This window comes from Alexandromys fortis, unplaced genomic scaffold (genome assembly GCF_014885135.2).
Source record: "Alexandromys fortis isolate MF-2015 unplaced genomic scaffold, M_Fortis_MF-2015_v1.1 scaffold_102, whole genome shotgun sequence".
Lineage (NCBI taxonomy): Eukaryota > Metazoa > Chordata > Mammalia > Rodentia > Cricetidae > Alexandromys > Alexandromys fortis.
In genome coordinates, this window is record NW_026067984.1 from 5,639,004 (window position 1) to 5,659,481 (window position 20,478).

Sequence of the window (20,478 nt, forward strand, 5' to 3'; positions counted from 1 at the left end):
CCTCGCCATTAAAGGCCCAACGCATGCAATTTTGTTTATCAGGCGGAACAATTCTTTCATTGCACTTTGGGAAAATGCATGTCTGTTGATGCACAAGAGCGTATGACAAGTTCAGATGAGATAGTTCTAAAACCACATAGGTAAAACCTCAAGAGAATTTTTTTAAAATCCACAGGGCAGGGAACCCTGACCGCTCTTTGGACTGGAGAGGGAGGGGGAGAGGAGTGGGGGGAGGGGGAGAGGAGTGGGGGGGGAGAGGAGGGGGGGGAGGGGGAGGGAAATGGGAGGCTGGGAGGAGGAGGATTTTTTTTCAATATAAATATATATATGTATATATTTTGAACTAAATGAAAAACATACAAAATCTGTGAGATGCAGAAGCAGCACTTAGGAGGGAACTATAGCACTGATGGCATTGAAAGGGCATCACATCCGTGCAGAAGAAATGCCTAAAACTGAGAGATTAAGTAAGCAGGGAAGGAGAAACAATAAAAACTCAACAGAAATCAATAAAGCTGAACATTGGAAAGCAATAAAGTCAACTAAGACAGCAGCTGCTTTTTTGGCATAATCAATAAAATTTATAATCCTTAGCTCAGTCCCATTAGACAAAAAAGACAAAAGATAAGCCCACAAATTATCAATAACATGAAGATTGGGCCATCACTGCTGACCCTCAAATCCGGAGAAAATAATAAAGGGACGCTATGAACAACTCTGTCGATTTAATGGACTGTATGAAATGAACTAAGTCCTTGTAAGGAATTCTACTAAAGCTCACATGAAGAAGAAAGATGGTCTGAGTGGGCCTGTATGCAGTAAAATGCTGTGCCCAGCCTGTGAACAGTACAAATGCTGTGCCCAGCCTGTATACAGAAGAAATGCTGTGCCCAATCTGTATATAGTAGAATTGCTGTGCCCAGCCTGTATGCAGTACAAATGCTGTGCCCAGCCTGGAGTGTACAGTACAAATGCAGTACCCACCAACCTTCCACACCAGAAAGGACCACGTACATATAGATTCACTGGTGAATCTTACCACACAATGAAGGAAGAAGCCACACCACTTCTCTATACTCTCTTTCAGAAACCAGAAGAGAGAACACATCTGATCTTCTATGAGGTCAGTGTTACCTTATCAAACAAAGACAGGAAAACTATATACAAGCGTCTTTTTATGAACACAAATGCAAAAATCCTCAAGAAAATATTAGTTAACAGAACCCAGTCATACAGACAACAGTGTGTGGAGTTAGCTGTAACACAGCTGTAGGCACAACTAACTACTCCAAGGCCTAAGGCACAGAGGATGTGACCCCAGTTTTGAGGCCATATTCACCTTGGTGTTAATGGTGACAGACAGACTGCAGCTCTGAGTCTAAGCAAATACCTCAGTGAAGTACAAGAACCTACTGCAAGCTCACACGGAAATGGACTTCAGGATTCAGACCCTGACAATAGCACAGGACCCTGCATCTCTAGATCCCAAGTAAGCAACAGACAGCACTGTGGTCCCGTGGTTTTACAAACACGTATTTATTTTCTACAGATTCTGGAAAACTGTTTTATCAATTTGTTTGAATAAAGAGGAGAAAATAGATAGACCAAAAAATTTTCATTACCCATGGGATTCGTCACAGTTAATAGCAATTAATCAAATTTTTTTTCTGCTGGTGTAGAAAACCAGCCACACAAATGGCAGCATTAAAGATTAATGGAGTATTTGTTTCTCCCCTCTGAACAATCGACTGGTCCAGGCTGGAGGTAGAGCCCAGTGACGAGCGCTTGCTTGCCCAGCATGCCTGAGGCCAGAGGTTTGATCGCCAGCACCAAACACTGAAGATAAAACAGACCGTCAGCTCAAACAGCTAAGCTCACAGTTTTGGAGATGTTTAAAAACCACTTCCAAAAAAAAGGAATTTCATTTTTTATTTGATAAAAGGAAATTTGGGGCTGGAAAGATGGCTCAGTGGGTAAGAACCCACATGGCTATTCACACCGATGTGTGACTCCAGTTTCTGGAGATCGGATGTCCTCTTCTGACCTCCATGGGCACTAGACACACATGCAGAAAACATTCATACACATAAAATAAAAATAAAGAAGTATTAAGAAAAAACAAATCCATAGTCTCTCTCCACAGTTTGGTTTTAGCATTATTATCTTTTTTTATGCATGTACACATTAGCTGCATTTGACTACAAGATGCATGCATTTGACTACAAGATGCATGCAACATATACAGGCTAATTCAAAGATAAAGCTTTAGGAACTGCCTTTGGTGCTTTAAGTAAGCACATGTCATTTGGAAATGTTTTATACATCAACACAGCAAAGATATACTTCTTATAAATGTTTAAGTTTCTAAACTCAGGTTCTACCAACCTAAATTAAGAAAGTCTCGCTCCCTTAACTGGGCAGTTTATTCTATAAAATAACTTGAATTTGGATGTTTGCATTGCCTTTATTACTGCTGAGATCACTGACATTTAAATTCTGTGTATTTTGCTACCCGTGCCAAAACTAACCCCACAGGGAGCTTCACTCCAATGCTCTTCATCATTACAAATCCATATTTGCATAGTGAAAACTTGACTTTAACTGACAGTCATTGCAACCCACATCCCTGAGATACTTGGGGCAGAGGCAACAGTACTTCCCAGTGCCATGACAATCTGTCAGCTAAAAGGGCTTTCAATGCAAGGCACACAGCGGTGTACCCACAGTGGGCAAGCTACTGAAAAGTACGTAGCGTCACCTCCAGTCTCAGACACCTTGTGACCGACTTCACAGAATCAAGGTGAACATAGTGCCTTGAATACCTTGGTAATACCACATGCAAGATTGGGTCCTTAACTCCAGGGCCACAATGAGAAATAAAATCAGGAATGATAGCTGAGGCTCTAGCAGCAGTTACAACAAGCTAAAGACTCCCCAGGTAAACTATACCTGTGAGATGGGGATACCACTATTCCCACCTTATAGTTGAGGAAACTTGCTCCAAATGACAAAGGAAGAAACCAGAACTTAAACACAGCAGGCCATCTCCTAAGGGTACCTAAACACTTCAGTTTTTGTTGCTTGAGTAAAACAGTTGACCTTAACTCAGCTCCAGAGGAAACTATATTTTTGTATGTCTATTAAGCTAATAACAAATAGGAATTAGTAGGCTCTACCCATTACTTAGCAGTTTTTTTATTTAGTTACTGTCAAACTGGACCTTTGGAGGCCCAGAAAAATAAAAATAAAACCTGGCCACCAGGTTCCCATTGTTGCCGATTAAAATTTTCTATGTGGCCCTTTCCTCTCTCGGTATAAATTTTGCATTTTTCCGTGTCCTCTGGCCATTTTCTACACTGGCGATTACAAGTCATTAAAAGTGCCTCTCATCGTGGCCTCATAGTGACCATCAGGTCCTTCTGCCACCTGAAATAGCTGAAAGTCTATAAACAGCAGCAGCAGGGGCTGCTCTAATGATTTCCAATCAATCAAAATGAAGAAAATGAAATTCTGTGGGGAATGGAAGGGAATGCAGAGTGACATTCTATGTAGCATGCACAGGACACCGGCCATCAATAACCGTTCCTACTTCATGAAGTCAAAATTAGGATGCTGACAAAAAATACAGATGCAGAAGTCAGGAGCTGCAGTGTCCAGTGGCTAGGCTGGCACTGATCACATTCAGTCTGGACTGTTGATACTGAGAAAGGGGGAAACTTTCTCTTTCTTTCTTTCTTTCTTTCTTTCTTTTTTTGTTTTTGTTTTTTAAAATAGAGTCTTACTACGTAGGCTAGACTGGCCAAAATCTCACCACATAGCCTGGGCTAACCTTGAACTGACAAATATTCTGTCTCAACCTCCATGTACCAGAAGTACAAACATGGACAACTATGTCTAGCCAGAAAATGTATTCTTACACGGTAAGGAAATTTTTTCCTGGGACAAACAAAATAGGTGTCAAGATTATTTATGGCAGCAAAGAGGAGAGGAGAGGAAGGGGGAGAAAGGATGAAAGAAGAGGGAGAAGAGAGGGAGAGAGAACGAGAGAAAGAGAGAATGAGGGGTCAGTGGATGGAAAAGGACTAAGAGAAGATGGAGGGTAGGGGGCTTCTGATGAAACAAACAGGATTTTGATTGAAAACAGGCCTGAGTGGTCAGATATCAAGGGTAAAATATGAGAAATGTGATCAAGTATCAAGGGGGCGAAGGAGTTCACTAATCTGACTCAGCAAGAATCTTGCTAGAACTTGGCTGGGTGAAAGCTAAGATAAGAGAGATTATTAGTCACTAGGGCATGACAAGCAAAGGGCTCAGGAGCCTGAGTGCAGTCAAGGAGAGCGTCTCTGTCAACATTTTAGATCAAATCACTCTTGGCTGTGGGGGGTCATTTTGTTCATGGTACAGCGGCCTCTTTCACTAGCACACATGCAGACACACACACATACACACACACTCATACACATGACAACGGAACACATCTGAACACATTGCCAAATATCCTCTAGATGCACAATCTACCATGGAAGATGCCAGATGCTCTCGATAGGAGTTGACAGACTTTCTCCACACACAGAGAGGCAGGAAATAACTGTTTCTGCAGTTTGCATTTTCCATGCCTTGGCCTTCTCAGTTGCTATGTCGTTGAAAACTAAGATAGATGTCCGGCCAGATTAGGCTTCTGGGCAATAATTTAACACAATAGCATCCCTTTCTCAGACAGCCTGTGGGAAAGGATTATAAGAATTCCCACAAACCTCCCTCTTCCCCTGGATATATCCCAAACCTTGCGTTCTTATTTCTAGTTCCCTAAATTCCCAGATAAATCTCGTTGGCATGGAATCTGGTCTGTTACTAACTGACAGTATTTGGGGTTATATTTAGAATTTTTATCCTCTTTCCTTATCTCAGTTCTGTAACATATCTCTAAAATTTCTCTATTTCTGGGCAACAGACGGATGAAGTGGGTCACTGGGACACCGTATCTTCTCTCACAGTCTCTCACACGCAGCTAACCACATACCACGGCCCCTCAGCTTTGCCTCTAAGGCAATTATAAATCCAAATACTAATAGGATTATCCTAGAAATTATGACATGGTAAGCCTGGTAAAGGGTACACAAGACACCACTACTGAACGTGAAATTTTAAACTCCACAGTGCATTTGTGTCCAATAGCTTCAAGAAATACCTCAACAACAACGTAAAAAAGGTACCAGACATTTTTTTTTAATTTCAAGTTACTGGGTTCCATAAGGGGACATCTAAATGACTAAGAGAAAAGGGTCTCTTTGAGAACACAGGTGGGGGGGTGTCTAATAAATAAATCACAAGCCATATAGACCTTTCTGCCATGCATGGACTCTTCTTTGATTAAAATATCAGCATAACATTTCAATACAAAGGCTCATGTCTGTAGTCCCATTTACTCAGGAGGCTGAGGCAGGAAGACAAGACTACTTCAGTCCAAGACTGAGCAACACAAGAGCTGGATCCTCAATCTCATTCTCTCTCCCCCTCCCTCCATCTCTCAATCTCTACCTCTCCCCCTTCTCCCCCTCTCTACACATCTCTCCTCTCTTTCTGCATGTGTGAGAGAGACAGAGAGAGAGAGAGAGAATANTATTACTATGTAGGCCTGGTTGGCCTAGATCTCTGTAGAGTAGCCCAGTCTCAGACTCGGAGAGATCCACTTTCCTCTCCCTCCCAAGTTCCAGGATTAAAGCTGTGTGCACCCAGCTAAGAGCTCCTACCTACAGTTCCAAGTATTAAGCCAGGCTGAGGCAAGATGCACACTGTAACCCTGAGCAATATGATGAGCTTTTCATTAGCCTGAGTGACAGAAGACAGTTCTGTCTCAAAAACAAACAAAAACTTTCACATAGAAAAGAAAGCAGCAGCTGATCAGTAAAATAGTGAACGTTATTTTACCTGAATTAATTTTAAAGTGATCAACAGTAGCCACAGCAGAAGAAAGTAGAGAAAGTATTTATAACATAATAAAAACCACCCGTCACCACAAAAGACTAACTGCTTTTAAAGTTTCGTATTTCTTTTCAGTTTAAAGTTACGATAATTCTCTGCAGTCCTTAGTGTGCTTCCTAATAACTGCACCAGTTTTTAAATCAGGAGCATAACATATGTTTGTATACACACTCCACTGTGATTCTTGTATATTCCAATCAATACTATATCCTATGCATTATTCTAAGTCATTAAGCGGTACCCCAACAAAAATAATCAGCTTTTCAGTTTTCTCCTCCATGGTCCCTCCTGTATAGAGCTCTCCCTTCTCTCACTATTGAACTGTGAGTTTGCTCCAGTTTGTGACGACCAGAATACACTTCAAGAAATGACTATAATTATGTTTTGGTTTCTGACTTCTCATGATGACTTTGTAGATAAAGAATAAATGGGAGAGGCTATAGATGGCTTATTTCTTAATATCTATTGTCTAATCTTCTTGCTAGTGTTTTATCAATACCCTTCTACCAGAGTGGTCCAGGGAACATTTCAACAAACCCTTGAGAAGGCATATGATGAAATCAACAAGTGAAAAATCCTAGGGGGGGGGAACATTGATAAGAGTGATTTTATCATTTAGATTTTGTGTGTGCCTATACAACAGCTAAATACTTAATTTTATACAAAGAGGTTAAAGACCAAACTAAAAGGTGACCTCAGGGAAGTAGAGAATAGAATATTATTTATCATAGCCTGAAAAGGGTATGAAGGAAGAGGTGGAGAGAGGAGGCACCTGGGCACTGGAGAGGAGGGAGGATGTGTTCTGTATGAAGCACAGTGGGATTACTATGGCTTACAAACAACTCACTGAATTATTTCTATATAGCCGAGAGGTTTTTATCTCAACCTAATAAAATGATACAAGTCTGTATTAGTCAGGGTTCTCTAGAGGAACAGAGCCTATAAAATGAAGAGGGGGGATATATTAGAATGGTTTATAGGGGCTGAGAGTTGGCTCAGTGGTTAAGAATACTTCTTGTTGCTGCAGAGGACCTGGGTTCAATTCCCAGCACCCATATGAAGGTTCACCACCTCCTCAGGCACCAGGCGTGAATGCAGTACACAGATATACATGCAGCAAAACACTCATACACATAAGATAGTAAAAATACGTCTAAAAAGATTTTACAAGTAGAACTGCTTACAGGCTGTAGTCCAGCTATTCCAGCAATGGCTGTCTACCAAGGAAAGGTCTGAGAATCCAGTAGCTGTTCAGTTCACAAGGCTGGATGTCTCCGCTGGTCTTCAGTATCTGACAGAATTCTGGAGTAGGCGCTAATGCTAGTAAAGGAGGGGACTTGCCAGCCAGAGGAGGGGCAAGCAGGCAAAGAAAGAATTCCCTTTCCCATGTCTTTTATATAGGCTGACAGCAAGAGTGGCCCAGGCTAAAGATGGCTCTTCACACCTCTAAAGATCTTGATTAAAGGTGTGTCTAACTACCTCAAAAAGACCCAAATTAAAAGTGGGTCTTCCACTTCAAATTATTTAACTGGAAAAAAAATCTTTCACAGGTATACCCAGCCACTTGGGCTTTAGTTAATTCCAGATGTAGTCACGCTGACAATCAAGAACAGCCATTACAATGTCTGAGATAATAGATAGACCAATTACCAAGGCTGATCATTACAAAACGTGTGTAGGCATTGAAAGAGGAAAGAGGTGTGGCTCTGTGGGAGAATGCTTGCCCACCAAGGAAAAGGCCTGTTCAATCCCCTGTATTACAAAAGGAAGGGAAGAAAGGGACGGGGTAGACCTGAGGGAAGGGGAAGAAAGGGGTGGATGCTGTGGGACAAAGCTCTTGCACCTTTATATTGGATTAATAAAATGCTGATGGGCTGGGCAGTGGTGGCACAGGCCTTTAATCCCAGCACTCAGGAGGCAGAGGTACCTGAATCTCTGTGAGTTCAAGGCCAGCCTGGTCTACTAGAGCTAGTCCCAGGACAGGCTCCAAAGCTATGTAGAAACTTGGGGGCAGGGGGATGCTGATTGGCCAGTAGGGCAACCAGACTCGGAGAATTCTGGGAAGAGGAAAGGCAGTCAGCCACAAGCCAGACACAGAGGAAGCAAGATGAGAATGCCTTACTGAGAAAAGGTAACAAACCAAGTGGCTAAACATAGATAAGAATTATGGGTTAATTTAAGTTATAAAAACTAGTTAGTAATTAGCCCTAACAATGGGCCAAACAGTTTATAATTAATATAAGCCTTTCTGAGACTGAATGGCTGCAGGGCTGGGTAGGACAGAAACTTCCATATACAGGGGAGGTAAGGAAAAGGGGAGGAAGGAGCAGGTGGAAAAGGGGGGAGGTGAGCTCTACACATTACTCACTAAAGCTGCCTATGATCATGTAAGAGGAACTCATGTTAACCTATGTAACAAGTCTTTCCAACCCTATTAACACAATACCAATCAAATCACAAGCAGAAAAGGTCAGGCAAAATCTCAGTCTCCTGGTCCCTCTGGCAGTTACAAGTGATACCATGACAGGTCTTCTGAAAGGCCTTTGAGGAATGTCCCAAGACAGAAGTCTGGCAACTGCTAGCATTTTGGCCTTTCCCTTTTTTACTAGAAGGGGGGTCTACAGCCAGCCAGAGTTTTGCTCTCTCTCCAGAACACAGGATGAGGAAAAGAATCACATCCAAGCACAGTAAAGCAGAGGGCTGGAGGCAGTGGAGCCCGATAGTCAAAGAAGTGTTTGGCTCCATGGAGAGTCTGGGTCCCTATTTATTTTACTTAGAAGAAAAGCAGTCCCTTAATTTGTTTGGTCATTGATTCTGACAGTTACTTCAAGACAAACCTAATCCTAATCTACATATCACCTACCAGGTATTTTAGTAAGATAAAAGCATATGTAAGTGGAAGTCATTATTTAGCTCATTTAAATACTCCCTGACTCTTCCATACAATCAATACCTATTGAGCATCTGTACTGGGTGACAGAAACACAGAAATAAATAAGGCCAGCACCAAGTCCAAAAGAGACAACTAGACAACAAAGCAAAGTTGAACAAGTCCTAGGAACAGGGAAAGAATGGGGTCCTCTGGCAGCCTGTCAGAAAAGAAAGGTTCACCCAAATGTGAAGAAGTCAACAGGGTCTGAGAAGCCTTCCCAAGTGATGGGAGATTTAATTTGGAACCTGAGCAATAAGACAGTGTTGTGTAGCAGTCTCCTGAAAGAGGGGCATCCACAAAACGAAAATATACATGCAAAGCTTCAGAGGGAGGAAAGGGAGGGTGATGTACTTCAGGAAGGCAAAGTCAACTACAGAAGCCAAAACACAGCATCACAGTGGAGTGAAATGGAGCATCCTTTTCTGGGGACCCAAAAAAAGTATAAACTATGTTTTCTCAGCTAGACTAGATAATGAATCTCTTTATTATGACTTCACTATAATAAGAAATTGAGGATTAAAATAGGCAAAGACTAATCAAAACTCATCATTTCTTTTTAATTCTCTACTTCTCAAAGTATCAGGTATCACTAAGGTGTGACTGATTCTCTTGCAGCTTTCTGCCTTATGGTGTGGTTCTTAACTGTCTGAAGCATACTAGTTCCCAGAATTGGTAGGGCTTTCTCAACCATGAGGTAGACTCTGAAAAGGGGCTACCTGATGAGGAACTGATAAATAAGATCTGGGCTGGTTTAAAAAATAAAAAGTGTTCAGATCACATTTAGTACTAGAAAGAATAACATTCTGACTATTTAAAAAAGAGGGTGGGGTATGAATGTGAAGAGCCATTAATTGTAGTACTAAGAGGAGAGATAATAGATACCCAATTTAGAATCCTCACAATGGAATGCAGAGATGGCGAACACATTTTAAGAACGGCGAAGTCAAATGGCTCAACCCGACAAACAGGAATGAGAAAGGTAAAGAGTAATTCTGGATGCTGGCCTTGTCACCTGTGCTAGTTCTAGGTCACCTTGACACAAGCTATAGTCATCTGGGAGGGGGAAACAGATTTAAAAAAAAAAAAAAGAAAGAAAAGAAAAGAAAAGAAAAACAACGCCTCCACAAGATTGAGCTGCAGACACGCCTGTAGGGCATTTTCTTAATTAATGATTGGCGTGGGGAGGACTCAGTTCAAGGCCAGCCTAGTCTACAGAGCTAGTTCCAAAACAGACAGGGCTACACAGAGAAACCCTGTCTCAAATGAAAAGAGAGAGAGAGAGAGAGAGAGAGAGAGAGAGAGAGAGAGAGAGAGAGAGAGAGAGAGAACCACTAGGAAAATCCCTCTAGTCAAGGGATGGAGTGCAGGAAAGAACTGAGAAGTTAAGAGAAGGACAAGAAAACATTGATCCTAAAGGTGTACTGTAAAACTAAAGAAATATTAGGTGAATAATATTGAGATGAAGGAAGTACCAATCATAGGAAACTGTTGTAGAAATTCCACACAGAGAGCTGGGGTGGAGAGGAGCGGCCTTCCCTAGAACCACTGTTTAAATCCAGTCTTTGTATGAACTACCCACAACTGCTTAGGAAACTCTAAGTTTATGAGAGTTAAAAGGTTCTTTTTGTAGTGATCTGTCTTACCACAGAGGATGAGTCTCAGAGAAAAACAGAGTAAGCTGGGTAGATAGATAAGGAAAAAAAAATCAGATCCAGACTTTTCAAGGGTAGGAATCGGAACACATTTGGCTTTCGTGAAAAATAAACCAAATTGCAGTTTGCAAAGAAAGCTCTGGCCTCAGGGTTTCGGTTACCAAGCCCAAAGAAGCCATTTAAACCACTCTGGCTTTGGAGCTGGAGAAGAAGGGTAGATATTCATCTCCTCTGGACCACAGCTATGAGAACTATTTTGGAGAGCTGACTGAACTGCAGATAACTGGGTCATCTAAAACCAGCCAAACCACTGGCAGAGCCTGTGGTCAGAGGTTATTGACCCTTGAGGCTGTGTGAGGGCAAGTTCCTGTTTTTGTTTTGTTTGCTGGTTTTGATGTTTTGCTTCTGTTAGAGGGGTGATTTCATTAAGTTTGGGAACAAGTTCAGAAAGGGTAAGAACACCTAATCTACCTGCTCAGGGTACCATGGGCAATGGAGCAAGAGTGGCTTCAACAGTAGCCGTAACCATCTGGAGGAGTTGTCAGGCTACAACTGGCCCGGAAATTTACAGGGCAGCTTCTTAAACACAAACTTCTGGGTTCTGCCTCAGGGGTTTCTGATTTAAACCTAACACACACATTTTTAACAAATTCCAGGTAAGGATGACTGACTGGGCTGGTCTGAGGCCCACATGGAAAGAACTCCTTTTGTGGAGTTGTTTGTTAGAGTCATTTTCTGAGTGTGCCCTGACCACTTAAACACAAAAATAGATAAAGTATTTCAAACACTATGCACAGTAGCTCACACCTGCAATCCCAGTACCTGGGAGGCTGATGCAAGAGGACTTCCATGAATTCAAGGCTTCCCTGACCTACTGAGTAAGACAGTGTCTCAAACAAACACAGATCAGAAAAGTAACAGGACATGTGATCAAACATAAATATCCTAAGCCATTCAAGTCTATTAGAGAAGACATAAAAAGCTGGAAATAAACCGAACAACAATAGAATGAAATTATAAAACTATAATTTCTAGTTTCCATGAACTATGTGAAGAGACAAAGTGGCAAAAAAAAAAAAACACTACAGACACAAGAGAAAGCAGCTGTAGATTGAAAACTGTGAGATTATAAAAAGGTATATACAAATAAAAAATTAGAAACTTTTGACTTTCAGTATTTATGTAGCTATTTGAGAAGACCCCTTTAGTGTCATTCACTTAGAAAACCTTGTCCCAAACAACTCTTGAGGACATATTTGTGTTCAAAACCATCATTTTTTTTTTATTGAAAAAAAAATTTCCGCCTCCAAGGGAGCCATCTTAGGGTTGGCAAGAGACTTGGACCTAGAGGGGCTCCCAGGTACCCAGGGCAATGTCCCCAGTTAGTCTCTTGGGAAGCTGAGGATAGGGAACCTGAAATGACCCTATCCTATAGCCATACTGATGAATATCTTGCATATCACCATAGAACCTTCATCTGGCGATGGATGGAGATAGAGACAGAGACCCACAATGGAGCACCGGACTGAGCTCCCAAGGTCCCAATGAGGAGCAGAAGGAGGGAGAATATGAGCAAAGAAGTCAGGACCACAAGGGGTGCACCCACCCACGGAGACAGTGGGGCTGATCTATTGGGAGCTCACCAAGGCCAGCTGGACTGTGACTGAAAAAGCATGGGATAAAACCGGACTCTCTGAATATGGTGGACAATGAGGGCTGCCGAGAAGCCAAAACCATCTTTTAAAAGGGCCTCCCACTGGTTCCACACAGGCTGTAGAGGGATCTTCATCACCAGGCCGCTCTGCGTGCCTCTCATTCCCAGCATCCCGTTACCAAGGCTGCACTCTGATGCTGCTATAACCACTACCATCTATGTCAACAGCTCTTAACCCTGAAACAGTATATTCAAATATATGATTCTCTCTCAACGGCTCGGAATATCTGTAATTGCCTCTGTCTGCTTGCTATTTGTCTTACTGTTCCAAGAACACCCAGAATTCATAACAGATGAATTCCGCCGACGGCAACTCCTTGGGACGATCATGTGTGCTCTGTGCCACACTGCCTCAGAGGCTTTAAAGTCCATTTTCAAACCCATTTACCACTTGTGGCTCCTGCTGTGCCCCTTTAGTGTCTGTTATCTTTTCCTCCCAGGGCGTCTGTAGACCTGAATGTTAGAGCCCTCATCACCCAAGTCACTCCTACCCCACACACTGCTCCCTCTGACTTTAGTCTCCCCACTCAGACCTTACTTAGCCTTATGTATGTATATTTGGTATAATATTTGATCTCATTTCTCCTTGCCCCTCCCTCCTGCCCTTGACACAAAAACAAAACACTTCATTTTAAATAGTACAACATTTAGGGTGTGACTGTTAAAAAACAAAACAAAAACACTGTTAAGAATTATTCTTTCAACAAACACTACCCACTGACGCTAAGAGGCGAGAACCAGTCAAACAGCTTCTATATAGGTGAACGGCCACAGAGCTTTGGCAGGATTCCTTAGTGGCCATCTTTTACCACGACAATGCTGAATCCACGTTGGCCCTGGAAACCAGTGCTTCCTAAAACATCAGAGGACAATGGAACCTAGGTTATAGGACAATATAATGACAATAGCCTCCTATCAAAGAGGCCCCTTCATTTCATGTTGGTGGTTCCTTTCATTTGCAGGGCTTGAAGCATCCCAAGATCTCAGGATAACAGAAAGAAATAAGCATAGCACAACCCTCCGCAGGATGCTTCCCGAGAAAGCCTGCACCGGATGCTCAGTTCTGGGCGGGCAGTGTGATTCCAGGGGCCTCTACTGGCTCCCTGTTATTCTTTGCCCTTGATTTACTGGGACATTTGAAAAGCAGATGCGAATACAACTTAGTGTGTGTCATCTAGATGAGGAAAACTAGATTTAACCATTCACATCTGAGGGAAAACATACCCCTTCCAAATGTAGCTATAAAATCTAAATATTGTATTCAATTTTATCCTATTATAGCTTCAATTTGATCTTATAAGCTACTTGGAAATACAATTCTTTGTCAAAATAGTACAACAAATTACTGCACTCCAAACAAAAAACATGGAAGTAACTACAAAACAGATGTGTGTGGGTATATGCATGCCGGGGTGTACATACATGTATATATACTCACATACATATGCAGACATACATACAAATGTTGAGTAGAAGTTTGGTTTTATTCTTCAAAGGGTGTCGATCTTTGGTGACACTCACAAAAGGCAGACTCCCAGCCCCGCCTGTACCATTCTGATACTGACATGACAGGAAGCTAGTAATCTGAATTGTTGAGTGTGTGAAGGATTGAACCAGGGCCTCGTTCGTGCTAAGCACGTTCTCCGCGGCACCTCAGCCCTGTAATTTGAAACTTTTAATATGTATTTTAACAAGCACGCTGATAACACTTGGAGAAACATTCCAAAACACCTGCAGGGAGTCATTTATAAGAGCCAAATTAAGAAGCCTGAGAGGCACACAGTGCAAGAGAGTTTGGGTATCACTGTTTAACCTGATTAGTACAGGAGCATTCCTAGAATCATGACAGATTGATTGATCTTAATAAGAAGGAACAACAATATTTATAAGCCAAATAAATAATGTTTCTCTATAAACTGCAAAGTCTAACCACTGACTTTAACAATACCATCTTGTTTAAAGACACACTCCCTTCTTAGGAGTCAACCATACACAGAGACAACAAAAAGGAAAGATAGCTACAATATATTATTTCTTCTTTTTTAGTTTCAGTCAAAGGAAGTGTTTCCTCTTACCATCATACTCTCTCAAATACAATGTCACAGTGCTGACAGGTGCCCCCCCCCGTAGAAAACAGGATACTTAAACCAATGCCACTGGGGGGTCTGGGAGGCAATTCCAAAAAGAATGTTTTGTAAATACTTTTGAGTAGAAAATTGAATATAAATTCTCCAAAACTCTGTTTTGAACAGGAAAATGTTCATTCAGCTAGATATGCAGATGTTCAAGTAGACTTGATTTTAAAAATGGTTTGTTAAATATTACTGGATATATACCAATAGCAATACATGAATATCATAGTTTGCTTTCTGCTGTCATGATAAAAACCATGACCAAAAAAGTCACTTGGGGAGGAGAGGTTTTATTTCATCTCATAGTTTATAATCCATCAATTGAGGTAAGCTCAGGCAGGAACCACAGAAAACATTACCTAATGGTCTATTCCCTGGCTTGTTTTGTATGTATGTGTGTATGTATGTATGTATGTATGTATGTATACATGTAGATACATACATACAATGGGGGATCACCTACGAGGGATGGCCCCACCCACAGTAGGCTGGACCTTGTCACATCAAGCATTAATCACGAAGATGCCCCACAGGCCAGTCTGGTTTTATTAAAGCAATTCCTGGGTTGAGGCGCCCTTCTCCCAGGTGACTCCTGACTGACACAAACTAACAACTGCAGTGAGGACATCACCTGTGAGTGCTGCCTTCACTGCACACTCTTGGTTGTGTGTGCTCACTTCACCTTCCAGAGGAATGCAAAGGATGTCTCTAACATTTGGCTCTGACAGGAAATCCCCAAAAGACTCAAAATCTGTAAAAAGAAATGAATAATCCCTCAGCAACACTAATAAACTACAATTCCCAATCTACGCTTCTCACCTTTGTAAACTGGGTGAATTATCTTCAGACCACATTTGTCTTTATCATAAATAATATGAGCAAGTCTCAGAGGCATTGCCATTATTCTGGTGGCCCACCTGAACTAGATGGGAAGACCCTATTACTGATGACACCATGCACTTTGATTGTGGGACATGAGGAAGTTAAGCTAGAACTAAGCAGCAAGCTTCCCCCCTGCTGGCTATCTTTCATAGAGCCAGGAGATGCTGTGTAGACCACTGAGGTAAAATTGGTAGTCTTACCCTGTGGAAGATCCTAGGCACTACAATACTGACCTGCCAATAAGACGTGCCCAGCAGTACAATAGTGCTGTAATGGTCTGAGGCTAGCCATCTGCTTTCTAATTGGATTAGAGACCCACTCTATAGTAGGAAGATCATGCCTGGTACTGTAAACCCAGCCAAAAGCCCATGACTGGGGAGGTAACAAGTTTAGTAGGGGAACATACTATTGTTGTTTTACTAAATAGACACGTTGTCAATGGTCTTCAAATGTGTATGTTTATACCTGTCTTTCTTACTTTCCTTGTTGCTATGATAATACGCCCTGACAAAAGTAGCACAGGGAAGAAGAGTTTATTCTGGCTCAGAGTTCCAGGACCCAGTCCAGCATGGCAAGGAAGAAATAGAGCAGCATCAAGGGGCCAACTAGTCACACTGCATCCACAGCTGAGCAGCAGAAAGCAATGATTACTTCAGCTCAGCTGGCTCTCTTCAGAGAATCCAATAGAATCTCCAGCCCAAGTAATGATGCTATCCACAGTGGGTGGGTCTTCCATTTCAATTAACCCTGTCAAAATAACACCCACAGGCAAGCCCAGAGGTATCTCTCAGATGTTTCTAGACCAAGTTGATAACTAAGATTAACCATTACAACATCTGTAGGCCAGAGCAGCTTATTTTTGTTGTGGTCAGTGGCTAATGCAGAGACTCATAACTGCAAAACAGCTGAGAATAACTGTTGGGTGCTTCACCCTAAATGAGATATGTGTTTCACCCCCATCCGAGCCTCGGGGAACATCTTGGAAGAGGATGCAAAGAGACTGTGAGCACCTGAGGATGTAGAGAAGCCTGTAAAATGCTGTCTCTTAAACATGACAGGGCCACACTCAAGGAAGCAACCCTAATAAATGTCCCCTAGTACTTATTTAGATATGCAAAACTAAAAGCTTATTTTTTGCTCTCCCCTCCCAAAGTCTACCTTGTTCTTAGAAGTGTGTTTCCTATCATTGGGCCTAACAGAAAGATGAGTTTTACAACAGACACATGACTACCCCCCCTCCTGTACAACAGAATAAGATGGAGGTCTACAGACAGAAATAAGAATATCGAAAATGACGAACCCCCAGTGCTTAGAGGCATGAAAGGCAAAGGCCAGTGGAAATACCAGGCAAAATAACAAACTGTTACTCAACATCACAATGGTTGAAAAGCTGGAGAAAATGTACAAGGGAAAAAAATTAAGAAAATAGGAAGTACTTTTAATAATGGAAAACATTTAAATTCCCAGTGACAAAGAAACAGTCAACTAAATTTGCTGCTACAATAATTCATTTCACATCATTCTGTCAGCTATTAGTACTCTTCTGAGTTTATAAAAAGATGAGTAAATGTCATCCATACTATAGAGAAAGAAGCTTTAGTCTTCAAATCTGGACACACTCTGGTAGTAACCAGTAACACTCCTGTGTGAAGACTGGAGTGAACAGATGTTTCACGGGCAAAAAAATAAACCCTAACCCACCTTCTTCACTTAAATCAACCAATCTCTTACTAAGTACCCAGGACAGCAATACCTCATGATCCAATCTTGGGGCATTCAATGGTGAGAAGTTTTGCTAGTAACAAGTAATTCCCTCCACAATCCCACACAAGCAATTTTATCATCACGGACTGGAGAAACACAGGCTCTTTGGCTGCCTCTTAAATTACAGACTACTTCCAGATGCTTTCCAGGTGATTTCAAGTCTTTCCTCGGCCTGCGGCTCATGAATTATGAAAGGGCATCCCTAATTCATGAGACCAATTCTTCCTCTCGGTGTCCATTATCATATATCCGCCCCATGCATGTTGCTTTTACACACATAATAAGGCGTTGCTGTGTATCAGCGAGGACTCTATTGAGAGGCTGCTTATATTTTACCATCGTGACTCTGCCAGTAGCGGGGCTTCCCGACTTCAAAGGCAGCTGGTCTTTTGACGGTAATGCACAGAATGATATCAGAAGCAAGGTTAAATGGGACTTGAGGAAATTGAAAGGAGACTCTTAAAATTCACCGAGTCTTGATAATTCTCTCACTTGTCATCTCATTGAAAAACAAAATATGTCTCCTGCTCGGAAAGGGAGGAAGAGGGCAGTTAGCAGTTCAGTCACACTCAGATCTCTCCCCAGGCAAGCACTTTCCCTCTAACAAAGCATCCTGCATCCACATAACAGAATCAAATTCAGGCTCACAGCGTCCCTTGTAATGGCTATGTCACACCCCTAATTTCAGCACAGGAACAAAATTTAAAGCTCATTTCCAGATGGCGTAAATCCCGTGAATTGAGACCTCAACCATGCTGTTTAAGATTCTGCTGATAGGCAGGATTCACAAAAAGACAAGAAAATCGTCAAGTGAACACTGGTGCTGGTTAACCCACATCACAAATTTCGAGAGAAACTGGACAGGGTGTTTACTCAGGAGACGTGGGTTCATCTGCAGCACTGTCTCAAGAGACCTGCTGCAGAAACATGTGCTTCCCCAAAAGATGATTAAGAAACCAACCAACACAGAGAAAACGGTCAAAAAAAAAATTCAACAAGTTCCCATTACCTGAAGCTGACTATGAGCTAATTATTGAATAATTTCTTTCCCCAGAATGGCTGCACTGGGGCAGGCGATAGATGATATTCATGGGCAGAAACCTACACAGACAATCTTCAACGCCCCAATGATACCCTCAAGTCTTAAATAGAGTCCACAGTGGTCTCCAAAATGCAGTCCCTAAATTTACCCATGATAAAGCTGAAGCCGGGGCGGCTAAGTGGCCTTTTTAAACATTCAAGATGTAAGCGGATGGGAAATGGCAAAGACAGGTTGGCATCTTTGACCTCCCACACTGATGCTACCTCCTGCCAAGGTCAGGATTCCTCTGCCATCGACCTGCCAAGTTCCTTTCCCTCCTCTCCCATGACCAGCAATCCCTGTTTAAAATATTTTTGTGCATTGTTAGATTATTTTTGTCATACTGTATGTACGGTCCTACTTCTGCTTAGGATATTTTGCATATTGATGTAAATTAAGGATATTTTTGCCATATTGTACTACACATTTCTATCTCTGATTAATACATTTTTGTATATTGTCACAATTTTGAGGTCATTGTCCTTATACTGTATATCTGTTACAGATCACTTATTTTTATAATGTGAAACTTTAGTCTCTAAACTATATAGGTTATTAAGAATTATAGGTTAATAATTATCCATATTTTTCAAACAAATCTTATATTTTTACACAAAAATACTATACACATACCTCACATTTTCACCAAGCAGCATGTATTAGCAGTGCTTACAAGTTACTAGCTAAAGATGTTCAATAGTTTTCTATGATTCTGCATTTTCTAATGTTCATCCGTAATATAAAGAATTTGCTGAGTATCCCACAGTTGAACACTTGAGTTCTTTCCAATCTTTAGTGACTGTCAACACTACTATAATGTGTATTTTCTTAAATAAATCATTTTCTCATGCATGTAATATTGAAATATGTGAATGATTTTTGACAGACTATATTAATGTAGGCATATCTAGGACAATTTGTATCAAGAATGAATTTCTAAAATGGAAGCCCCTGGTCAAATAAGTATGGTTCTTTTCATATTGTAAAATTTGACCACTAAAAAGATGTTACCGGTTTGCATTTTCATTCTCTGAAAATATTATACAACTTTAATGACTGTTCATCTAACTCCAATGAGTAGTTCCTCCATAAAATCATGACATGCACATCTCCTAGAATGAGTAGTTATTCATCCCTCCATGTGTTTGAAACTCGTTCCCCTTCCTGTAGACGACTTTTGTGACCTCTGGCCATTTTCCCACCAGACTTTTGTACTTTTCTTATACACCTGTAGGAGCTCTTATTACTAAAACTGGTTCCTTCAGATAAGAAGTGAAAAGCAAATATTATCTCTAGCTTTCTTATTCCTGATAGAAACTGCAGAACTGGTTCAGGGTTTATTGTGGTGGGTTTTTATAACAATAATCAAAGTTACAAACCTCTTCCATGTCTCAGTTTTATGAAAATACCATATATACTCTAAGGAGCAGTGTGGGGCTTGCCAATCTTGATCCCCCAGTAGCCTCTCCATACAGGGACAATGGAAAGCTTGGCCAAGATGATGGTCTCTCCAATGGTAGTGGCTACCTCCTTGGAGCACTTAACACCCAAACTAACATGACCATTGTAGTCCCCAACAGCAACAAAAGCCTTGAACCTGGAACCTCTGGCCAGCCTATGTCTGCTTCTGCACTGGTAGGATCTTTAGAACCTCATCCTTTAGGGATGTGCCCAGGAAAAAGTCGATAATGTCAGATTCCTTAATGGGCAGAGAGAACAGGCAGATCTCCTCCAGGGACTTGACCTTCATGTCCAGATGGCCAGGCTTGGTGACAGGGATCCACTCCTTGTCTTTGACTTTACCTGAGTCCTGTGGTCTGGACCAAAACTGCGGCCTCTAAAACCACTGCCCAATCTCTGCTGAAGCAGCTGTGGCCTCCCAATCCTGGGCCCCCCAGTCCTCTGGGCACTCCCCTATACTGGCATCATTGGCCATTTGGTGTTTTCCTGAAGTTGAAGCTCTTATTCTTTATAAGTTTTTTCACTTGATTCTGTTAGGATTTTATATCCCATTATTTGCCAACAGCAATAATGGTTTGTATGCCTTTCTGATTTTTTTTTCTTGACCAGAAGCATTGGCTTGTGATTCTAAAATACTACTGGCAAATGAAGACACTGGATTATCCTTATATGGTCCTGAATTTAATAGCAATGTTTTCAAACTCCTTTATGAGTTTGAAAAGATTTAGGGGTTAAAATGAACATAACTTACATTACTAGATTAGTTTCTTATTATGTTTTTAGGTTTTTTTAAAACAAAATTAGTAATAAATATTGAATTTTATCAAATGCCTCTACTGTAAAAATAATCATTTTTCTATTTATAATAAATAAGATAA

General features: G+C 41.3%; 1 protein-coding gene and 1 long non-coding RNA gene across 2 annotated transcripts in view; both read right to left on the bottom strand.

The window, feature by feature from the left end:
• Positions 1-20,478, bottom strand: part of LOC126511568 (uncharacterized) — an 857,731-nt gene that overhangs the window by 716,665 nt on the left and 120,588 nt on the right. The gene's annotated exons all lie outside the window — the stretch shown is intronic.
• Positions 1-20,478, bottom strand: part of Fhip1a (FHF complex subunit HOOK interacting protein 1A) — a 208,212-nt gene that overhangs the window by 130,978 nt on the left and 56,756 nt on the right. The gene's annotated exons all lie outside the window — the stretch shown is intronic.